The sequence below is a fragment of the Crotalus tigris genome, unplaced genomic scaffold (genome assembly GCF_016545835.1).
Source record: "Crotalus tigris isolate CLP2741 ecotype Arizona unplaced genomic scaffold, ASM1654583v1 scf7180000017710.2780689, whole genome shotgun sequence".
NCBI lineage: Eukaryota > Metazoa > Chordata > Lepidosauria > Squamata > Viperidae > Crotalus > Crotalus tigris.
In genome coordinates, this window is record NW_024096582.1 from 1482097 (window position 1) to 1491558 (window position 9462).

General features: G+C 39.6%; 1 protein-coding gene across 8 annotated transcripts in view; it reads right to left on the bottom strand.

The window, feature by feature from the left end:
- MACIR (macrophage immunometabolism regulator) overlaps nucleotides 1-7171 on the bottom strand; it is a 15580-nt gene extending 8409 nt beyond the window's left edge. Inside the window, exons 1-2 of one of the 8 annotated variants that reach the window (XM_039338623.1) lie at nucleotides 5808-5970; nucleotides 867-1044 (exon numbers count right to left, since the gene is read on the bottom strand). The gene's annotated coding sequence lies outside the window, so the exon portion shown is untranslated. The other 7 variants (XM_039338626.1, XM_039338627.1, XM_039338620.1 and 4 more) reach the window with 7 other exon arrangements.
- Nucleotides 7172-9462: the final 2291 nt, after the last annotated feature.

A 9462-nucleotide genomic window follows, 5' to 3' on the forward strand; every position in this document is an offset into this window, starting at 1 on the left:
CTTATCCAACATAATGGTTTCCAGTTATGCTGGGGCTACAGTTTCCAGAATTGCCAGTCAACCCAGTTAAATTAGCTAGAAATTGTGGATACTGTAGTCACAACATATCTGGAAGGAATCATTTAAGTGAAAGATATTCTACAGTATTAATCAAATAGCATTATGAGATGATTATAGATTATGATCATATGCATTATTTATTGACTGACTAAAATCTATATGGCATTCAACAAAACCAAACTCTTCATGGCGGTAAAGTTTATATTTACCCATTGTTCAAAAAACCCATTAAGTCAGTGAGATTTAATTCAGTTTTATTAATTTTATTGTTCAATATATGCATGTGTAAGAAGAGTAATAAAAAAATATTCCAGGGAGCATCAGCAATTTCTTTTTGAGCTCCTCTAGACCAGGGGTGTCAAACTGCCGGCCCACAGGCCAGATGTGTCATGGGGAAGCCGCGCCCACCCCATTGCCAGCAATGGAAAAACTGTCCCAATACGTTGCCTGATGTCACGTGACGTCGCAAGTTTAACATGTTTGCTCTAGACTGTAAAACTGAAAATTACTTACCCAATTAAAGGAGAAACGCTAACCGGAAACAAAAACTTTTAGAATTTCACAAATTATGAACTGTTTCAGAAGATGCCAACAAAAGAAAAGCAGGATGCATGGTTTTTCTAAGTCTTGAATAGCCAGTTAGCTGCATGTAGGGTCATATTTGATAGGAATAAAGTAAAACCCTTTAAGGATTCAAGAAATTGTAGCTTGGGTAATGAAGCTATTAATCATAATACTTTAGGCAAAAATTTCTTCTAATGTACAATTTCGTAGAACATAATATATACAATATACAGTAGTTTTACCAACTTGTCTCTCTCCAGTTGTTAACTGTCAATATTTCCAGAGAGCAAGGATCTGCTCAGAGATCATTTTATCCAAGACTTCTGTGTGTTTCATTCCATATGCACCCAGGCAGTGCCTGGTTACGAAAAGCAGGTAGTAAAAAAAGAGTAGGGTTGTCATCCTCACTGGGATATTGTTCTATAAAGAAATCATGATAAGAGCATGACTCAAACAATCATAAAATCACAGCAGGAGCCATTTAGACAATCATGTCTGTACTTGGTATAAAAATCCAAAGTTAAAAAAATCATGTAATGTTACAGTCTCTACCTCTTCTTTAAGTACTTTTAAACTCTCTTAATGTTAAGACGTAATTTCTAATAATTCAGTCAGTTCTTCCTGCAACTTAAATTATTTCTACCTTGCACTCTTAAATGACAAAGAACAGCTTTGACTTTCTGTGTGACATCCTTTCTGGGACTCAAAGAATGCCACCATATTCCCTTCCCCCACAAGTCTAAAGTCTTAAATATTTCCAGTTCCTTCCGTATCTTCTTGCAGTATTTTTTTTTACCCTCTTATCATCCTTGTGATCTTCCCTTGACCTGTCCAGTTGATCTGAATCCTTCTTAAAATGTGTTTTCTTAAATTGACACATTGCTGAAAATGGGGTTTGACCAATGTAGAAAAAAATGGCGTTTGTCTTGTTCTGCAGCTATATCACATTGCTGACTCACATTGTTTGCAGTTAACTGCTATTCTCAGATCATCTTCACATGTAATGCCATTCAGGCAGGTAACCTGAATTCAGTATGTATGTATTTTGATTTCTATTTCCTAAGTGAAAAAGTGCACCTGTCTATATTTAATTTCATTCAGTAATTTTCAGCTTATTTCTTTTAGGACTGGATTGTTTTAAATTTCTGTTGTGGCTGTTGTTGCTTTCTAGAGTAATAGCTAGCCCATTAATTTTTGCATGAAATCTGATAAGCATTCTGTCTTCATCTAAGTCATTAACATGTTGAAGAATATCAATAATAAAAATGTTCGATATTTCAATTTAATGAGAACCCACTAAACACAGATTCCCTGCAATTTCAAGCCAACTATAACCATCAAGCAAAGATGTAGTTGAATCATTCTAGAATTTTTGTCCACTCAGCTATAATAGAAAAATATCCAAGTCTGATACAAGTCTGTATTTTTCCTGAGAGGACAATAGTACGAGAAAAGAATAAGAGAGGTTTTTTTTTTTTGCTGTATCACCCTTGTAAAATATCACACTCAAATATTTTTTTATGAGTGATAATTAAGCCTGGTTCATTGTGAAAATGAGATCACATCAACCAGTCTTAGTCCCTAGTGATTATTCTCTCCCTAGCAACAGATGTTTCCTAGAAATGTTTTCAATGTACAGATGTCTGAAAATATTTATGTAGTTCATACATAATGTCATATTCTCCAGAACCTCTATCCTACTTATAATTCAACAGTTTCTTGCACATTCATATTTGAAGATTTCTAAAATTTAAATCTAGTGGACAATTTCAGAATACATATAGAGCTTACAACAAAACACATAATGGATTTGCTCATTTGTGAAATGGCTAAAACTGTCATTTTAACCAATTTAAAAATAATTCCAAATTATGCTAACAGGGATATAACTTACCCGAAACAGCTGAAGTGAGGGCTTCTTTTGAATCTAGTTTTGTTTTTTACTTTTACTTGTTTGTAAGAAAAAATAAATTCAAAATCAAACTGATGAAGTTCAAAGACAAGCAAAATCCTACCCAATGAGAAAATGACACATAGGCAACATATATTTCATTATGAATAAGAACTGGCACACAAAAAAATAGACTACGCTAAAAGAAAACCAACAAAATCAGTCAAAAAGTAAAATAGAAGAGTGGCAAAATGAGAGTCAGTTTGTTCTAGTGCAGGGGTCATCAAACATGCTGGCTGAGGAATTCTGGGAATTGAAGTCCACAAGTCATAAAAGAACCAAGTTTGAAGACCCCTGTTCTAGTGGTTAAAGCACTAGGCTAGAAAGCAGGAGAGCCTGAGATAAAGTCCCAGCTGGGTGACTTTGGGCCAGTCATTTGCTCTCAGCCCAACCCATTTCACAAGGTTGTTCTTGTGGGGAAAATTGGAAGAGGAAGGAGTCTTATGTATGTTTGCTACCTTGAGTTACTTATAAAAATAATAAAAGTAGTGAATGAATGGATGGATGGATGAGACATGAACAAAACAATGTCTCCTTCCTACATCCTCATCCTTTATTTTCTAAAATTTATCTAGGGTCCCTAGAAGTCCCAAGAGGTGTTCCTGGATATAAATATGGCACTGGGCACTGGATTACAAATAAATATACAACATATATTAATAAGCGACTGGGCACCAGATGGGTACCAATGAAGATATCTTTCCATATAAATATTTCTAGCATATAATTCTGTACCATAAAATCAGGCATAAGTGTTTAATAAGGATTTTTTCCCCAAACTAGAGTCTGGCATGTTTCTCTGATAACTTACATTTGCATGAGATTGTATTAAATCTTACTCTACTGCAGTGTTTCCCAAACTTGACAATTTTAAGGCATGAGGACTTCAACTCCCAGAATTCCACAGCCAGGAATCAATTTATCTTTATTGACCTACTGATGCCTTTTTATGTCTCTCTCTCTCTCTCTCTCTCTCTCTGTGTGTGTGTGTGTGTTTGTAGATTTAGAGAAATAAAGGGAATACATATACATACCTACAGCACACAAACACACACAAACACGTACACAGAGCTGTCTTCAGTCCTAGTTGGATAACAGACCACTTTACACCTTCTCAGTTGTTCTACATGGATTCATGATTAAATATCAAGAGAGACAAGCTACAAAACTATGATGCTGTGGATATTAACTTTTCCTTCACCCTCTGCCATTCAAAGGATTATAGAATGTATAGTAGATCTTCTGAACCTGTGAACTATAATGCTAGAAGCAGATCTCAGGTTTTGCATGTTCAAAAATTACTTATGGAAATGGCAATAGAGCAAAACACAGCTTGGCAATTTTATACCAACATAGAAAATATGTATAGTTTTACTAGATTGCTGGGTATTATTTTGGAGTACAATGTTTTTACATTTAGTATTATTGTTGGGCTCAATATTTTAATATTACTGTTGCTTAGTTTTTATCTTACTGTTAACAATGGTTTTAAAATATATTATTGTAACTATTTATATACTAAGAGTTTTTTTCTTTTTCTACTCAAGTTTTAGGAGTGAAGCTGCAGAATTAAAAGTCCTGGGATTATTAAAAAAATATATCAGCTGAGAAATAAAATTACTGCAGGAAAGTATTTATAGTATGCAGTCTTTGCTGAAAACATTCAGCTGTCATATCTGCAAAAAAAAAAACCTCTAGCATTTGCATTTTTTAAACAACTTTGCTGGTGGTTGAAAACATTACATTTTTCAAGTCTACATGCTAAATTCATTTTATTTGCAGTCATTCTACTGAGATTCCCCTCATCACTTAGATCTTGATTTAGGGGAGCAGATCTAAGAAGATCATTTGAATGCAAGCCAGAAGAAAGAAATCTCTGTGTCATGCAGGGAATCTGTAGCTGCCAAGAGCTCTCCATAGTGCTACTTCCTTTTATGGACAATGAGGCAAGGCAGCAGTACCATGGAGAGTCCTTGAAGCACGTGGGCCATACGCAGAGGCTTAACAACTATGCTTCAGAATCAACTCTATTTCTCAATGGGAATGGACAGGTGTGATGAAGTATATGCTGCAAATAGATAGCAAAACTTCAGAGCTCTACTACCTACTATGAAATTGCAAACAAAAGAAAAACACAAGTGGATCAAACATCAAAAGCTGTACATAGCTTGAAGCTTGCTCAGATTCCTGGCTTTGCTCCTTGGCTTCTTAAAGTCTTGAGTCCAAGAGCTGGACTCCATTTAGTGGAAAAATATTGACACATCCTACAAGATATATCCTACCTATGCAAAATAAGTAGGATACAGCAAGGATCAAAGCTCCATAAAGACACTGAAACTAGCAACATGTTGAAATATATATGGGGCTGCTTCTCTGAATATGAATGTTATTTAATTTAATAATTTGAATCTTTAACACGTCATAAAATATCTAATAAGCAAAGCTTTTGGTCCAGAACGAGCATCATACATACTAAACTACACCAAGCTTAAATAAGTGTACCTTAAAGTCAAAGTACACGTATTCATACGCCCACCCACGTATTCATACGCCCACAATCTACACAAGGCATAAAGTAGGCCAAGACAATTTGCACTTGTTTTATAAATACAGCACGCGAGAATTCGCCCTCCACACATTCTCCGAACGAACCCCCCCCCCCCCAACACGTCGCTTTGCCGATCCAGATACACGCAGACACAATGAACACACTGCGTCACGGATGCTCAAGAAGGTGCGCGCGCACCGGGATTTCTATATTCACACGGATTCGACGGGCACATGCAACCCCAGCCAGCGTTGGGAAGTGTTTACCTTACATCCGCGCGTAGGTGACCTCTAGAGAACCGGCGACCTCATCTCCGCCGTTGGGAATCTAAGAGGCAGCCTCAGGCTCCCGCCCCAAAAGCAAGGCGCGCCCGATCTGTTTACAAGCACCGACTCCTCGAAGGTGGCGCCCACCCACCTATTCCCTCCCTCCGCCAGCACACGCGGGCTGGGCCAACGCCGCACCGCAGTCAGCGGGTTGGAGCGCGCCTGCTCATCCTAGTCCGCCTGGCTGACGCTGACGCCTCTCTCGCCCGCCCGCTCCGCAGCTTACGGCTGCCGGGGCCCATCACGCCTGCAGGCTGCAAAGGGCGCGCCACAAACCCTCCGCCGGCCCCAAGCGCCGCCGTTGGTCTAGCGGGCGCCCCACCCCTCCCAGGCCTACCCCACCATCTCGCTCTCCTACCTGAGGTCAGGATACCCGGCCTGCGGGCCGCCCTCCCGCCGCCCTCAACGCTGAGCAAGCTAAAGAGCAAGCGAGAGGCAAACGGCAGCCCCTCCCCGCTCTCTTATTTTGCCGGCTTGGGGCGGGGATTGGGGTTGGCGTGGCTAGGCGGAGAGCCGCTCCTCCTGCCGCGGTCCCGCCCACCGGTGCCTTCGCTAAGGCCTCCCTTATTTCCCGGTCTGGCTCTAACCGTGGGAAATGCAGAGCGCGTAAACTGGTTTTTGCCTTCTCTTAACGGCGCCGTTTTTCTCCCACCCGTCTTTGGTCCCTTGGCCGCCGCCGCCTTTCGCGCATTTTTGTTTAGTCACGAGCTGATGGAATTTGTGAGGTCATAAAGAAGGAAAAGAAGGTTGCCGGCATTTGAAGGACCGAACTCTTTTTCTCCCTATCTCAATCCAGGACATTCTTAGTTAGAAATAAAGCCCGTACGTTCTCAGGCACGTAGGCCTCCATTTTCCTCCGCAGGTGGCTGACCGGTCCTAACCCTAAACTGTTACTACTTGGATGGGAATCTTTTAGGCTGTTGGTGGCTGGAGAATTTTGCGAGCTGAAGTTCCCGTATCTTAAAAGTTTCCAAGTTTGAAAAGTATGTAGGACATACCAGGGCTGGTGTATTTCGCTGGAAAATTGAAAACATCCTGGAAGAACACAAAGATTTTCTTTCCTGTTGTCAAGAAAGCTGTCTGGACAGGTCAATAAAATCACTAGGATTCAAAGTCAACTTTTTTCCTTTATAATAATGCTTCCCAAACGGGATAAATTACCCATTATTGTGTAGAAGGGTTTTTTCCCCCTTTGGGTAACAATGCATGAACCTATTACCCACCACAAGATGGATATTTTAATTGACTTAAAGATTGCCGGTTTTCTATTGAGACAAAAATTGATCAATGGATATTTTGTTGAAATAACATGAACATTAGTCAGTGGTGTTGTTTTTATAACGCAGGTAGTCCTTGAGTTAGGATTATTTGTTCAGCTACGTCAGTCCTGAATGAAGGAACTTAAGATGGTCCTCTAAGTTTGATAACTTTCTGATAAGCTGTTTTGGATAATGAGGGAAAAAGTTTGTGAAGCATTATTTTATGCTTCTTTTTTGAACTGAAAGTTGACAGAGTTTTCTTCTTCTTGTGCCATATTTCCATTTTTTTATTTATGTATTTTATTGTTCTTCCAGTCATTATGAATGGTCCCATTTTCTGGCCAGGTTTTAACTAAATACTCCTATGCCTTCTTAATACTATTATTTCCTTCCTGGATAGACTTAGTCATCTGTTGTTGCTATAAATTTCCCTTCTTTGGATTTTTTAAAAAACAAACCCTGAAATGTTGACTAGGCTGGTGACAGCTCTTGGTGGGTGAATGAAATATTTCAGTTTCAAACAAATTGTGAGTTATCCAAATGTTTTTATTGATACATTTAAATAGAAAGGAAACATATACTTAAGTAACTATACCTTAGTGTGTTTTTTAAATTCAGGCTGAGTAAAGTCTTCTAAAGTTAATTACATTTCTCAGTAGTCCAGATTTCATCTTGCTGTTCTTGTCTCCTTTTCACTTTGACTGATTTAGCCATCAGCTCTTCCTTAGAAATTTTCTCCTTTTCTCTCTCCAAATGTTTATGCCTCAGTGGTGGCTTGTTGGTTGCAATTCTCATTTCACTTAAACATCATGACATATGAGGTAACTTAGGATGATAGGAACTAGCATTAAAGCTAATTCATAAGTTTCATGGGCTTATAAGAATTTCAACATGGGATTTCTCAATTCTTTTCCAGGATACGATTTAAAGTTAGTATATCATTGACTACACTAAGTCTTTGTGTTGCAGGTCTTTGGGCACAGTGTGTGTGTGTGTGTGTGAGAGAGAGAGAGAGAGAGAGAGAGAGAGAGATGGCAGGTGGACCAAGGCAGTCATAGGATCCCACGATAAAAAGCATCCATGAAAGAGACCTAAAACAATTTGTTAATGGGGAAAGGACCTATATACTTAGGACCCAGATTTTTAGATTGTTGGGTAGATTGCATGTATTTTGAAGAAAGGTATACTTGGTCGCCCACTTTAAACTCCTTTGGTTTGGCATGCTTTTTATCAGCTTGCCATTTATAGGCTTCTTGTGCTTCCTCTAGCACTTTGCAGGCTACTGGCCACATATTTTGCATTTGTTGTATTCATTCTGACAGACGTTTGGGGGTTTTCCAGAGGTAGTTTGGGGATTGCCACATAGTCTTGGCCCAAAGCAACTTTAAATGGAGTAAACCCAGTGCTGCTATGCAATGAATTTATATACCACTTCTGCAAATGGTAGGTCAGTCCAATTATCTTGTTGATAATATAGCATTTGAGGTATTGTTTTAAAAAGAGTTGGCTCTCTTGCACCCCCATTTGTTTGAGGGGAGGAGCTTAAGCCTTGGACAATTCCAGTTAGTTTTAAAAACTTGCACCAAGACCACGAAGTGAATTGCACCTCTTGTTTTGAAATTATGCTATCAGGGATGCCATAGAGTCTGTACATATGTTGGATAAAGAGTTTGGCTAAGGCACAGGCTGATGAGATCTTTGGACATGGGATAAAGTAGACCTGTTTTGAGAATAGGTCCATAACCATTCAAATCACGGTATTCTCTGCGCTGTCAGGCAATTCTACTATAAAGTCCATGGACATTTCCTTCTAGGGTACATGGGAGTTCGCCACTGGTTGTAAGAATCCCATGGGCTTCCCTGGCCATCTTTTTGCTGAGGCACATACTGGGCAGCTATCCACATAGCTCTCAATATCTTTTTTGAGGGATGACCACCAAAATTGTCTTTCGTTAAATACAGGTTTTTTACAAATCCAAAGTGCCCCACTGCTTTTGAGTTGTGGCAGGTTTGTAAAATCCTGGCTCACAAGGAGGCAGGGACATAGAGCTTTGCCCCACCCAAGCAAGTCTGTCCCTGAGGGTACATTGCTCCTTGTGGGCTATTAGAGCTGATTTTAGTTAATTTAGCATTTCACCGGATATGTCTGGTTTGATTTTCTCTGGGCCCTCCTAACCACTGCTGCTGCCAGCTTGTTAGAATGAATGGCCAGACAGACTATTTGGGTCTGGTACAATTGTATTGCAGTAACCTGGACAGGGCATCTGCTAGTTCTTCCCCCCTGGAATACAGAGTAAGGAGAAGTTAAACCAATTTAAGTACTGTGCCCATCGGGCTTGTTTTGGGAATAACTTTAGTGGGGTTTTTAAAGCTTCCAAATTCTTGTGATTCATCCATACTTCAAATAGGTGTTTAGCCCCTTCTAAGTGCCATCACATCAGTAACACCCATCAGACTGCATAAGCCTTCTTCTCCCCATACTGCCCACCTCTGTTCTGTATCAGTTAGTTTTTTGGAGGGGTAGGCACAGGGTTGAAGGATTCCTTGGGGGTTTTCTTGTAACAATACAGCTTCTACAGCCACATCACTAGTGTCTGTTTCAATCACAAAGGGGGCATCAGTGTTCGGATATCTTAGCATGGGTTCTGCTGCAAATAGCCACTTAAGTTTCTTGAAGGCTGCCTGGTCCAATTAAGCAGCAATGCTTAATTCTATGCCTTTAAAATTGTATAATAGATACCACTCATAACTGTG